The sequence below is a fragment of the Mesocricetus auratus genome, unplaced genomic scaffold, assembly GCF_017639785.1.
Source record: "Mesocricetus auratus isolate SY011 unplaced genomic scaffold, BCM_Maur_2.0 Super-Scaffold_100009, whole genome shotgun sequence".
Lineage (NCBI taxonomy): Eukaryota > Metazoa > Chordata > Mammalia > Rodentia > Cricetidae > Mesocricetus > Mesocricetus auratus.
The window spans coordinates 68,217,246-68,231,972 of NW_024429193.1; the positions used below are offsets into that span (position 1 = coordinate 68,217,246).

General features: G+C 48.7%; 1 protein-coding gene across 5 annotated transcripts in view; it reads left to right on the forward strand.

Moving 5' to 3' along the window:
• The window catches only part of Kirrel1 (kirre like nephrin family adhesion molecule 1), a 97,942-nt gene that overhangs the window by 19,010 nt on the left and 64,205 nt on the right, over positions 1 to 14,727 (forward strand). The window lies entirely within an intron of this gene.

Here is a 14,727-nt window from a genome sequence, read left to right on the forward strand (position 1 = left end):
GCCAGTGGCATCCCCTCTCTAGGTATGACAGAAAATGGTTCTTCAGATTCTTCCAGAGTGCCCTGTGAACAAAGTGGCCCTCATCTGAGGACCAATGAGTTTGCAGGAGAAGAATCTGGGCCAAGAAAAACCTGTTCCTGATCATGGATTTTCTAAAAATGCCGAGTGTCTCTCCCTCCCTTCACATATCCTTGATCAATATTTCATAAAAGTGAGACATTTTAAGTTAATGATGGTGAGGAAATGTCTTGTCCTCTCATCCATTTTAGAAATGGTAAACTTCCTGTTTAGACCTTGGTTTATCTCCCAATCCAAGGTTTGATTAGGGAGGTGGCAAGCATAGGATCGTGGTACCTCCTGGATGAGCTCTGATGCCCTGTAGGGCCGTTGGAAGATCTACCATGCCCTTGCTTTAATCCATCAAAAGCTGCCTGCCGGGGATGTCAGATCATGGTCCCAGATGTTTGCCATGATCTTGCCTTCTTACTTGGCACCCTCCCTCACATCCCCAGAATACCTGCTGAGCCCTCTCCCAGGTCTTGGGTACCGTTGGAGTACAGTTTGGAAGCCCAGATTTTGTACAACCCCTGAATGATCCCAGCAGAATGAGAACATGGAGAATATGGAACTCAGGGCCCAGAACTGCAGGTTCACCGTAGCCTTTCTCAGTAACCACTGCATGTTAAAAACCTGCCTCCTCCCTTCTCCACAGACTGCACTCGCTGCTTCACGGTCCCTGTGCAGATCGGAAAGTGGTGTCTGAGTGTTGGCTGGTGGGCAGTCTAAGCTGGAGGATTTGAGGTCCAGAGAAGAAGGAAGTGGTAATAGCCTAGATGTGTCCCAGAGAATATAGGATGAACCTGCCCTGGACTGACTGCAGGTCCCCTGCCCTCCCCAGACATGCCCACACTTTCCAACCTTTGCCCCTAAGGGGCCCAACTTGCTGTGGCAACCAGGAGGTTAAGAGCAGTTTGGAAGCCCAAAGATACAGAAGCCGGCTTAGACAAGGAGGCTGCCAGGAAGAGGAAGTGATGGAACCTGATACGGAAACAGCGGAGTGGAAAGTGGGAGGCAGCCAGGAAGGGAAGAGGAGAGGAGGGACAAACCTCATCCCTGGAAAGAGGGGAGAAAGGGGTGGGGGGAGAAGCCTCAACTTTTATTTAAAATCTGAGAGCAGTTATGTGCCTGGAGTTGTTGCCATAGCAACAGCACAGAAAAGGAGATAGCTTGTAAAGGGGGGAGGTGGCAGGAGGGAGATGATTCAATAGAGGTAAATGTTTAAAGACAGGAACAAAAACCATTTACAGATAATTAAGTAACACACTGCGGGTTCTTCAGCCCTGCCTGTGTCTGGGGACTGGCCTACGATCTGGCCTAGTGCCTTCCATCCTTTCCCGTCCCCGGCTCACCAAGAAAACTTCAAAGAGGCAGCCAGGAACGCCAGCCACATCCACACTATGTCTGTCTAGTCCTCTGGCCTCCTGTAGTCCCAGCTCCTCAGAACAAGGTGGAAAATAAGGAGAATAAAATCTTCCTGAGGCGAAAGCCCGCCCCAGCGTTTGGGTGGCAGGGCTCTTGCCTTGTCTGCCAAAGACCCAAAGGCACAGCACTTATGCCTGGAGGCATGGCTGGGGCTGTCTGTGGCAGCATCACCCTAACCCCTCTGGGAGTGCTCACCCCTCTCTATTTCAAGTTCATCCTCAGAGAGCCAGGCACAGGGCAGGGGACTGTGAGTCAGCACCAGATAGCTTCGCCCCTTTGAGATCTGCCCTGACTGAGCTGAGCACTTGTGCCCAGAATGTGACTCTACATGTGAATGCCTTTTCGTGAGGGTCCTTGGTGGAAGTTCTGCAGTGGTACTTCTGGTTAGTTTTTATGTATGCTCCCCGACACACACACACACTCAAAACTCTAAATTGGGGCTGGAGAGAAGGCTCATAAGTGAGAGCATTGGCTGTTCTTCTAGAGGACCTGAGTTCAGTTCCCAGCACCCACATGGTGGCTCACAACCAGCTGTAACTCCAGTCCCAGGGGATCTGGTGACCTTTGACTCCTAAAGGCACCATATATGCATCTGATTCAAAGACATATGCAGACAAAACATACATACACATAAAATAAGGATATTTTATGTGTATGCGTTTTATGTGTAAATTATGTCAGGAATTTTGAATTTTTGTTCTTTGTATTAGCTGTTTAAAATCTAGGGCTGATCCTAACAGTTCATCTCTGATGAGGCTTTCAGTACATTATCACACGTGCGCGCGCGCACACACACACACACACATTCACACATGCTTTACTGCAGCCTAAGTGATTTTTTTCCCTCGTAATCATCACTATTGCCACTCACTGTTGTTCTCTTAGTTTATTTTTTATATTACTGACCAGATGTGTCTGTTTATGTTGCCTCAAATCTTTTATGGAGCAAATAAACTAGTTGAATGAGTTAAGCTTTCTAACACAGTGTAGAGCCTGGCAAGAGGTAGGAAGCAGAGAAAAATGCCAGCTACTGTTCCATAGAGGCAAGAATATGAATCGTCTCTCACCTTGCTTTAGAGACTGTGTGAAGATGGACCAGACTTCAGAGACCTCTCCAGACTAAAGGTCACCTCAGTTAACACCCAGTTGAACTGTTTAGAAGGGGAGTGCCTCAATGTTTTTAACACCCACTACCCCGATTTCTTTAATCTTTTCCACACACACACAGTGTGGAATGCTTCGTGTCGGTATGAGGACATTAGCCAGGTCTGTTTGCTTTTTTGAATTGACTTGGATGCTGTTTAAGCAAGCTTCTAATTGCTTGCTCATACCCAAACATTCTGGGTGTAAAAGCCTGCCTGGGATTAAGGTTTTTTTCATGGATAATCCTCGGGGTAAGAAACCTGTGTCTCCCTGTAGCTTTTCACCAATTCTGCTCTGCCTGGCCAGACCGGGAGGGAATGAGTAGGTCGGAGTAGAGAAACTGCAGCAGGCACTCCTGGTCCTCAGTGGAGGCCGCCTGCCTCAACCCACGGGGCACTGGCTCTCTCCAGCCCAGTTTCTCTTTTGTTCCTTGGTTTCCTCCTGGGGGTGGGGGTAAGAAGGAACTGTGAACCCCATCCTCACTCGTCAGTGCTGCAAGTGAGATCCTGGAGGTGTGGTGGGTGCAGCAAGTCTTGCAAGCGTTCCTGCGTGCAGTGGGAAGCCAGGTGAAAAGCTGCTCAGTGGACGCACGTCATGAAGAGTCTGTCTCTCTTTCCCTCGGGGAGTCTGCCGGCCTCCCTCCTTTTCCAGTCCTCCCTTTGTCTCCCCTCTCCTTTGGGGGTGGGGAGGTCTTCTTTTTCCTCCACATTTTCAAGGCCTTCCTCTTTGTTTTTATTTAGATAGATTTTTAAGGAAGAAAACAATTTCGTAATTGGTCCCCTCCCCTGTACTTGTTTATCTGTTTTTATTTTTAGAGGAGGGGTTACATATAGCACAGGCTGGCCCTGAATTTGCCAGGCCTGCACATACCTCCTCTGTGACCCCTCCCCAGATTCTTCCCCAGTTACTTACAAGAGAGGAAAAAAGAAGATATCCGGCCCTCTCAGTCTGAGCTATTCGACTTAGAAGACAAAAGACCCTTCAGAATTAAGAGAGGAAGGGGGACAGGGAAGGGGGGAAAGATTTCGGTTAAAAATCTTCACCAGGGTCAAAACCCTGACAGGAGCGCTTTGTCTGAGGGGCGTGAGGGCAGGGTGGGTGAGGGGCTGGCAGTGGGCCCTCAAAAGGCAGATGTCTTGAGACGGAGGAGATGTGTACTTCAGTGGGTATTCCCGTCAAAGTCAGGAGGATTTCTGAGTCCGGGTCCTCTGAGACCAGTAGGGTGTGTTGAGAGCAAAGACTGCGTGGGAGGGAAAGGGAAGCAGGAAGCTGCCATTTTAATCCCATACCACTCCAGAATTGTCAAGAGTCTGCAGAGACTCCAGGGGCCTCGAGCGCTGGCCATCTGAGGGAGAAAAGCCAGTGAGCAGAGCTGAGGTGTGGTACGGTGTAGGGCTAGGCAGAGGACTTGCTGCCATGGACTGGCATGGGTGACTGGGAATGGTGCCGTGGGCAGGGAGGGAAGAATTCCCCCTTCCAACCATTAGCATTTCTAAGACCTCGGGCAGACAGGACTCAGGGACGTCCTTTGATTGGATACCAAAGTAGAGGGTCAAAGGTTATCAAGAATGAGACAGCTAGCCTGGTCTGGTTCACAGCCAGCACTTGAGAGGCTGAGGCAGGAGCATCAGGAATCTTAGATTAGCCTTTGCTATGTACTGAGTTCCAGGTACGCTAGGGGGAGATCCAATAGGACAACCAAAAGAGGATGTGGTCCCATCCCAGGAGGACCCTAGACTGCAGGGCTCTCTAGAGTCCAGGGAAGGGCGGGGCGGGGATCCAGCAGCAGGAGGCCACACTGATGCTGGGCTCCCAACAGGGTCTGCTAAGGGCATGGCTTGGTCAGTTTAAGAACTATTTGTGGCAAAATTTTAAAACCCAGGCTGCTTTGCCCTAGTACCTGGAATCCAGCCACCAAACGCTATGTCACAAGAGCATATGAACTGATTTTACTGTTGGCCTGAACAAAGTAGAAGAGGAATTAGCTTCTTCTCCTCAGCTGCTGTGGTTCATTCAGATGTCTTTCTTGTTCTTGCCCTTCTGTCTCTGTCTTGAACCATAATATAGAGGTCCTTAGCCTCTACCCTGCCTCTTAGAAGTCCCCTAGACAGACAGATTGCCAGGGGCAGTCCTGTGACCCACTCGCTGGAGCAGGCACTGTACAAGGGCACGAATCAAAGAAACCAACGCACGACGAGCATGTGGGCATAGGGCGAACGACAATAGACTGGCGAGGAGGGGGTAAGCGCCCGAGGAGTGCCTCGCTTAACTCCTGTGGTGCTGGCGGAGGGAGACACCGAGCTGCAACTGCAGAAAAAACAAGTTGGCTTGGGGGGGGGGATGGCTAGCTCTGTCCCCTGTCCGGTTACCACTCTCTCAGGCAGGCGGAGGAAAAGGTGTGAGTTCCTGGGAGAGAAAGGAGGCAGGGAGTGACCTCGGGCACAGATGCGGTCCTCTCTGGCCCCACCGCCAGCTTTCGACTCGGACCACTGTGGCGGAGGAAGGCGGGAATGGAAACTGGAGGCCCTAATTGCTAGGTCTCTCTCAGCTCTGCTCTTCCAGGGAGCGCAGGGCAGGAAATTCCTCAGATTCCAGGCTTGTAGGATCATTGCTGAGTGTTAACCGCAGAGCTAGGGTAAGAGGCTGGAGGCAAAGGGAACGGCCTCCTCTCCTGCCTCTTTTCCCTTTGTTTTAAAACGGTCTCAATTAAAAGGGTTTAGAGGGGCTGCTGGCTGGAACAAAAGCCCCCACTGTCACAACCCTCCCGGAGAAAAAGTCCCAGGTCTGGGAATCCCAGAAAAATTAGCGCTGAATTGAGTAACTTCGAAGTTGAAAACAGACTGTTGTGGACTTGTGCAGGAATTTGTTCCCAGGGTGAATTTTTTGGTTGTTGTCCGCTCCTCCCCCCGCCCCCCCCCCGGGACTCAGCGAGTGGGAAGGAACTGGCGTGAGAAGCTCCGAGAGTTCCTTGTGGAGAGAGATAAGGGTGGCTGTGTGGATCCGGCACGAGGGCGCTTCCCCTGCAGCGTTTGCTTCACTGGGAATTGGGATGGGACTCCTCCTTAGTCACAGGTTACAGGGTCTGTTTGCACCTCACCACTCCATGTCCTGGGCAGGGCAGGGCAGGGCAGCCCAGAGCTCTAGCGCTGTGTCTGCCTTCCAGAGACTTCTTGCAAGCCCTCCAGGGAGTGCTCTCAATCTCCCAAAGAATAACTGCCTCATCCCCTCAGGCTCCCAGAGCAACTGCTTGTCCTTAGGTAGATTCTGTCCCAACTGAACTTGAGTGAGCTGTTTACTGCCCTAGAGTTCTGTGTTCTTTAGGGGACAGAGTGTGTTGACTTGGTTATGTTATTAACCTCATAGAGCGATGGGGTGAATGCTACATGGTAAACCCTCAGAAACAAACAAACAAACAAAAAAGTAAAGACAGCAGCAACCTTGTTGGGTGACTGTCCCTGTCCTTGGGGGTTGGATTATCCATTTGGCAAGTCCCTAGGATGGATGTTCAATTCATGGTCTGGATTTTCTTCCAGCTCAGCCCTTCACTGTCATGTAACATGTACTCTGAGAAGGTGAGAACTGTGGTGTGTGTGTTACCTTCCCTAGAACATAATAATTGCTCCGTTCCAGTGAGCCCAGACATGACCCCTGTGCTGCCCACATCCCTGCTGGTACAGCGTGGGAGATGGTCCATGCTGGATTTGTGTTCCATTATAACTGATGTAAGGCTGCCTTAAGAGCAGAGGCCTTGTGGGGTCTGGGAGGAAAAGCAGTGGCCCATAGCCACTGTAATTCTTTCAGTTGCTATGGATTCTGGGACTTGGGTTGAGCCTACAGTATCGAGCACCCAGCCTCAGCCGCAGCCTCAAATGAGCAATGGGAACTGGCAGCAAGGAGGCATTCAGCCAGGGCCTCAAACAGTCTGGGGATGAGCACATGTGATCTTCTCATTCTTCAGACTACCATGTCCCCATGGCAGGGTGACCAAGACCCAGCGTGCTCTGAGAGAGAGCAGAAACCACCCTGCTGCTCATGTTAACTTTCTGCTGAGCCGGTTCACTCTTCTGGTTTGAATATCCAGAGTGTGGATGAGGCATCACCTATCTAATCTTCTTGGGTTTCCAAAACTCCTAACATGGCAGAGTTGGGCTAGGTAAAGACTTGGTTGTTTGTTTGAGACACAGTCTCTCTAGGTAGCCTTCACTAACCGGAATTTCAACATGCGGACCAGGTTAGCCATAAAATCACAGAGACCTGGCTGCTTCTGCCTCTCCAGGGCTGGAATTAAACGTGTGTGCTGACAAAGTGATGCTCAGCCGATGAAGTTCTTTCTAACTGTAACTTTTTGTGTAAGTCTGTGAGTGGAAAGAAAAGTTCATGCATTTCTTTTCTTCCTTTTCTTCTTTGACTGAGTACCATTTACTTCCCATAACAAGTTATATCTGTGTATTTTTATCTTCCTGTAGCCTTATCTTCCTTGAAAAGACCACCAGGTCCCTAGGAATTCTATGGCATGACAGTTGTGGAAGGGAATAAATATATGGGCCTTTCCATAGCCCCACTGTTAATCTGCAGCTTTCGGAAGAATGCCCATTGTTACCGGGGTGTATGCATGCTTACATATATGTATGTAGGCAGCTGCAATGTGACTCAAGGTGTTAAACATCAGAGAGACAGGAAATAGGATCAGCTATCATGTGGGTGGGGCTGGTTTGGCTAGGCTTCCTGAAAGAGGTTGAATTCACCGTAAGGCTCAGAGGAGCCAACAGTTTTAGGTTGCAGAAGGGGGAGGAAATCACTCCAGGTGTGTGAGTGCCTGTGGCTGGCATAGGGGTGGGGGACTTGGTAAAGCCTTATGCACCTGGATTCTTAGTGGGCAGCTTCTGTAGGTTCTTGAACAGTAAGTCAACTTTACTGATGCCAGAGAGGCTACATTCCAATTTCTAGTCATCTGGGGGGAAGGAAGGCAAGAATCAAAGAAAATTATAGAGGGGCCATTTTCACCCAAATGAAGCTAGAAGGATGGAGGGATGTGGAGAACTTTATAGATATCCAGAGGAAAGGAATCTCATAGCAGAAACTATTGTGCTGAATACCTACCCTGTTCCAAGGTGTCAATTCTGGAAAGGACCTTGGGAAGTGATCTAGTTCCTAACTTTGAAAACTGAAGACCTGGGGAAAAAAAACGTGACCTGTTCAAAGCACACAGCTTACTCTGACCCAGCCTGGCTGGAAGACCTGACTACTGACTTCCATTCCAGCAGAGATAGCTAAGTGCTACCCACTGTTTTGTTTTGGTGTGTGTGTGTGTGTGTGTGTGTGTCCTAGGTTCTTATGTAGCCTTGGCTTCAAACTCATTATGTAGTCAAGGATAACCTGAATTTCTGTCCTGCCTCTGTCTCTCAAGAGCTGGGATTAAAGGCTTGTGCCAGCACCCAGTTTATGTGGGACTGGAAATGGAGCCCAGGGCATCTTACACATCAGACAAGCACTCTGCCTACGGAGATATGTTCCTAGCCCCACCTACTGCCTTTGGCTCTTGGAGCTGCATTGGGGAGTGACCTTAACATGCCCCTGCATCCCTGCTGCAAATGTGCTGCCTCCTAAAAGTCAGGACTTGCCCCAGATCTTCCCTTTCCGCCAAAATTGAAGGCCCTGAGAAAAACTAAAGTGCTCCTACAATCTTAGACGAGGTGAGACAGTGCAGTAGCTTGATGGAAGGGAGGCTGAGGGCCGAGGTTCAGGCAGGTTCTCCCGGGCCACTGCCTCCACCCATCCCCAGCATTCATTACGCTCCTTTGCCTTGCGTGAGGGTTTCCGTAGGGCTTCTGCTGAAGTGGTGTGGACCTAACTGGTTTCCAGCCTACTCCTTCCCAGGACCCCTGGTCTACATATGCTCAAGGTGAGTCAGGCGAGGAAGGATCTAGCCCGGAATGGGGGGCAGGAGGAGCCAGTGGGGCTCACTCAATGGTAGGGTTCCCAGGTGTCTTCTAAAGTTCTTTTTGGTTTGGCCTGCAGCCATGAAGTGTCCCACCCAGTTGCAAAGTCCCTGGCTTGGAAGGCCATGCCGTTCTCCTTTGATCTCGGAAAGGGCAAAAGCGCAAGTTGGGCTCGTAGCAATTCCTTCTGTCCTTTGGGATGCCGGGCAGTGCGGGACAGTGCTGGCTCCATGGGTTGTGCCATTCTTTGCCATTTTGTTTTGAGAAAGAACCTCCTTTGCCCTCCTGTTAACGCCAATCTGTTGTTTTAGATACCCACAATATGTTTTCATTTTGTTCCCGATCTGGCAGACATCCATAGAGAGCCAGGTATGGTTAGGCGCTAAGGAAACAGATGAGTACAACATGCCTACTGGCTTCCCAGGAGCTCAAGGTTAAGTGAGTTTTTAAGACCAACATCATTCATATGAAATACAGCAAAGAGATTGCGTATGTAGAAAGACACTTTAGGGCAGAGGACAGGAGGCATAATAATGAGAATGTGTTGCCCATCAGACGGGGCCATCAATTGTCCCTTCTTTGGCTGGCAGACAGCTTGGCAGGATAGAGAGAGTAGAACAGAAGAATCAGGAGACTTGCTTGCCTTCTCCCATTGGCAATAGATACTCCCTGTGGACTGTGTTAGTTACTCTTCCATTGCTGTGACAAAACACCGTGACCACGGCTGCTCATGAAAGAACGTGTTTGACTGGGTTTCCAGAGAGTCTGTGATGGAGGAATGAAGGCAAAGACACAGATGGCTGGAGCAGCAGCTGAGAGCCCACATCTTGATCCCCAAGTAGGAGGCGGAGGGGGAACACTGGGAACAGCATGAGTATTTTGAAACCTCAAAGCCCACCCCCAGTGACACACCTCCTTCAAAAAGGCCACACCTCCTAATCCTTCCCAAACAGTTCCATCAGTTAAGAACCTATTATTCAGATAGATGAGTCTATGGGGGTCATTTCTTTCAAACTACCACATGGACTGAGTAAAATATACAACCACTCTGGTACTCAGGGTCTTACGTGCAGATAAAGATGCAATTAGATAATTAATTAGTGATAGTGTATTTCCTTAGGTAACTTCCATATTTAGGATAAGATCAATTGGAAGGCTTCTTCAAAGGAATGCAATTTCAGAAGGTGGAAAAAGAGATGCTCAAGTTATACTTCTAGGAAAGATATACCCCTCCCTTTAACACCATCCCAGGGAAAAGGAACTTGGAAGTAAAAGGAGGGAGAGAACCGAAACAAGAGCCTGGAACCAGCATTGTGAATAAGTGATGTTGGAGCCCCTGAGGTGACTGTAGCAAGGTCTTCAGATCCAGCTATAGAAAACCATATGTGAAAGCAAGGCGGTGGTGGCGCACGCCTTTAATCCCAGCCCTCACGAGGCAGAGGCAGGTGGATCTCTGTGAGTTTGAGGCCAGGCTGGTCTACAAAGGGAGCTGAGAGCTGTCACACAGAGAAACCCTGTCCCCCGCCAAAACAAAAACAAAACAAACAAAAAAAGAAAACCATACATGAGAGTGGAAGTTTCTAGAGAAGAACTGAAGGAGGCAGGAAAGTTCAGATGCTCTCCCTATGGCAAGCTCCCTCCCTTCAGCTCCCCTGGCCTCAGGATTCAAGCTGGAGGTAGCATAGCTAAGCTCAGAAGTTGAAATTTCTTGCACTAATAGGAAGAAGCCATCCCAACAAGGTCCTCTCTTTAGACTTCCTTAACAACAGATGTGGCAGCCTAGGTGTGGCTGGCAGGCACCTGTCACCAAGCTGGCCTCTGATGACTACACAAAGCCTGTGCTGCTGCCTCTGAGTGGAAACAGCATCCTTGCTGGGCTTCTCCTTAGCCCTGAGCCACAAACTTTAAACTGTCACTGGGCTTCCTGTTCCGTGCTAGCAAGTGGCACTTAGGCTACACTAATGCTAGCCTTGACCTCCTGGGGCTTTTCCAAGCTCTCTCACCAAGACAGAACTGGGTACAAACATGGAAGAAAGTGGGTGTGTGGGTAAGGGCAGGAAGGGAGGAAACAGTAAGAAAATGGAAAAGAGAATGAGAATACACCAACGAAGGAGAGTTAGGTGGGGCTGAGAAACGGGGCGTGGAACGAGCTTGCCGCAGTGGAGCTAGCTCGGGCTGCCCCAGGAGCGCGAGCGGCAGCCGGGGTCTGTGGCTAACAGCGATGGCAGGGTGACTCCCAGGACTCTCTGGAAGCAGACTGGCACTTACCCTGGCTACTATGACAGAATGGTACACTAATTTGCTTGGAACTTGGAGCCCTAGCGTTTTCTCAGGTGAATCGTGGGTAGTCCTAAGGAGGCTAGAAGCCATGTGAGAAACAGGCGAGCGGAAGTGGCCGCAATCAGGGCTTTCTTCTCCAGAGCTTCTGTGATGTTCCTCTTCTCAGTGTCCGCACTGGCGCTCCGCACACAGCCTATAGGCAGGACAATGGAAGCATGGAAGCATTCCTTCCCCCTGTTCTGATTCTGAGCTCTCTGGCTGATGCCATTGAGGTCCATGGAGTACAGAAAGGTGGTTTGGAGCTACTGTTCCATAAGGGATTTACCATCCAATGCAGGTTTGTCAGAGACGGAAGACAGCATACTTTGAGATGGGAAGTGGGCTGACCGTGAGTTTTCAAGTCAGATCAACTTGATTATAACCACCTGCTGGGGCTGGAGTAAATGTCTGCATGCTGTTTACCTCATGCACTAACCGTGCCCTGGTGCCTACCTAAGTGATGTTAATACACTCAGCTTCACAGTGATTTTAGGAGATTTTTTAATTAGCCCCCTTATTTTACACGAGTAGTATCTAACATACACGGAGAAGTTAAGCCCCTTATCCAAAGTCACAGATAGGATGTGACAGAACAGTGGATTTAGAATCGTACTGGCTGGTGGTTGGTTGGTTTGTTTGTGTCTCAGAAAGTATACAGTTGTTGAGGAGCAGGACCGGCCGGTACCTTGGTGCTTAGTGGGTCCTCACAGAGCAAGGCGGGAGATGCTGTATTAGCATGTGGGTAGCATGACTAGGAGGCTCTGAGCAGCAGAAATCAGGTCCTATTAGAATGTCTGGAGGAGGCTTCACCTTCAGGGTGAGTTAACAAACAGGATTTCAGTCTTTGGGATAGATAGGGTTGGGGGAGTAGTCTAGAAACTTCAGAAAAGACCAGCACTCCAATCTCCCCTGCGCATTCTCAGGAGAGCTAATGCTGTTTCTGTTACTGCCACCCCACCTATCTATTCCCGAGTCCCCAAGGCGGGGCCTGCTCACTTCCGCCACCAGGCGTGTAACATTGCTGGCGGACTGCTCTGCTTGCTCCGTCACTGACCCCTGACCTTCACCTCCTATAAAACCAGCTTATAAATCTTACCCTAGCCAAGCCGTGACTTGGTTGGCCTTGTCTGCCCACTCAAGGTCTGTCTCGTGCTCCCCTGGGTCCTCAGAGTGAACTGCATGGTAATTTGCTCTCACTAGCCTGTTATTTCAGCCTACCTAACGCTGGGTGGCAGTGGCGTGTGTGGAGCTGTGTGCGTTGCCCCTTCCAGGACGGCAGGAGATGAGCTGGTGCCAACTCAATGGAATTTAGAACTTGGGCGAATTCCTCTCGTCTTGAGTCGTTCCCAAAGCTGGGTGCAGCAAGCGTTAGGACTCTCTCCAGGGTGTTCCTCCCACTCCTTGATGCACCAGGCTTCGGCACGGTGACCATGCTGAGCAAAGCACGTTCTGATGCTGGGGATACAGAGCCCAGGAGGCATTTTTCCCCTTGGAGGTTTTGGGACTACAGCATCATAGCGGGACTACAGCATCATAGCGGGACTACAGCATCATAGCGGGACTACAGCATCATAGCGGGACTACAGCATCATAGCGGGACTACAGCATCATAGCGGGACTACAGCATCATAGCGGTTTGATCACTTATGATTTTTTAAAATCTATTTTCCTCTTTTTTTTCTTTTTTTTTTTTTTTGGGCTGGATATCAAACCCAAGGGCTTGTGCATGCTAGGCAAGTACTGTAACAGTAATATGTATCCTTAGTGCTTTCTCTCTCTCTCTCTCTTTAAAAAGGTAATTGATATATAATGAATTTCCCTTCAGTAAGGAGTTCGCAGTTCTGTGTTTAATTTTCACTACAATTCCATGAGTAGATATCATCTCCATTTTCTAGTAGGTAAACTCATGACAGAGAGGCCAGCATTCGTGTGTGTTCTACCGTATGGCACTGTGTGGTGAAACTTGTCCTGCCCAGAGGTTTTGCTTCCATTTAAGTTAAAATAAATGATCTTTATCTTGGTGGTTATTAGCGCAAGCCTTTATGTGAACATGTGAAGAGATATATATTGCCCACCCTTGCCCTCCTTGGACGCTAGTCCAAGCCAGAGGCATTGGCATGGATTGGCTGGATAAGGCAGTAGGCAGCAGAATTAAAGGAAGAATCTACCATATGTTCATGACGGTGTGAGCCAAGTTGCCTGGGTGTGTCTCCATACTGCCAGACCACAGGACCACATTTTCTTTTTCTTTTTGAATATTTATCTATTTATTTAATGTACATGAGTGATCTGTCTTCCCTTATACCAGCAGAGGGCATCAGATCCCACTACAGATGGTTGTGAGCCACCATGTGGTTTGCTGGGAATTGAACTCAGCACCACCGGAAGTGTCCTTAACAACTGAGCCACTTCTCCAGCCCCACAGGACATTTTCAATAGCCATTCTAATTCTCTCTCCCTCTTTTAAAAAAAGCTGCCACCATCCTCCCCAAGTGTGTACACACATAAATGCGTATTTAAGTGTGTGTGTATATGTGTGTGTGTATGTATGTGTATATATATATTTTAAAAACAATTTTCTTTGGGCAGCAAGTGGACAGTTGAATGGGTCATAAGGCCAATAGTTCCGGGATTCCTATGTTTAGATAATAATGGGGAAAGTTTCAGACCTGCCCCTGCCCCCAGTAGCAATATAGTGAAATTTATTCTTCAACGTATACCATTTTCATCTGTTAACACTGAGCTTTTAAGGTAGAATAAGCATCTACAATTAATATATGGAAGTATGAGATTACAGCTCTGAAAACAGATAAGAATTTTAATCCTACCATCGAATATTCAGCCACATACCTGACACTGGCTGGCTTATCTGGGAGCTTGCTGAACCTCAGTTGCCTTGTATGCAATTGGGAAATTTATCTCTACCACACAGGCTGCCCAGAGGATTGAGTGAGATTATATGTGTAAAATGTGTAACCTGAGGGTTAAAGTGTTCTTGTGAAATTTTAATTTATATTTTCAGGAGCTAATACATTTGGGTACAAACATTTTAGAATGATGAGCTGTGAAAAAAGTTCCTTTTCAGTGTCGTCTTTTGGCCTCTATTTCTTATCCTTTATGCATATTGGACCTCAACAAATCCTCATGTGTTGGGCAAAGCATGGTTTATGAGTCTTCTTTTTCAGGCATTAAAAATAGAAGCCTGAGCGGGGTAAAGAGGTCACCAGAGGTCACTCAGATGAACTGAGGTTGGAACCCACAGGAGAAAGTGTGGTCAGGGATGAGCTCCGCATTGCTGAATTCTGCAGTGGGGCCATAGGCTCCTTTGACAACCCTTGGAGTGCTATGGACCACTCCCCGCCCTCGCTTTAACTCTTACTATGATTTTAAAATTATATAATTTATAACCATACTATCTTACGGTGTATTTTTAAAAACGATGTGTACTTGTGTGTATCTGTGTGTAGACATGTACATGTGAATGCAGGTCCCTGCAAAGGTTAAAAGAAGGCACCAAATGTCCTGCAACTGGAGTTACAGGCGGCTGTGAGCTGCCTGACGTGAATTGAACTCAGGTCCTCTGTAAGAGCAGTATGTACTCTTAGCCTCTGGGCCATCTCTCTAGTCCTAGACTCCTTTTCCCCCTCCTGAGACAGGGTTTCTCTGTAGCTTTGGAGCCTGTCCTGAAACTAGCTTTGTAGACCAGGCTGGTCCTGAACTCACAGAGATCTGCCTGCCTCTCTGCTTCCCAAGTGCTGGAATTAAAGGTGTGGGGCCACCACCATCTAAGTTCTTTGGTTTTTGTTGTTTTGTTTTTGGTTATAGACTCTAACTTAGATGATTT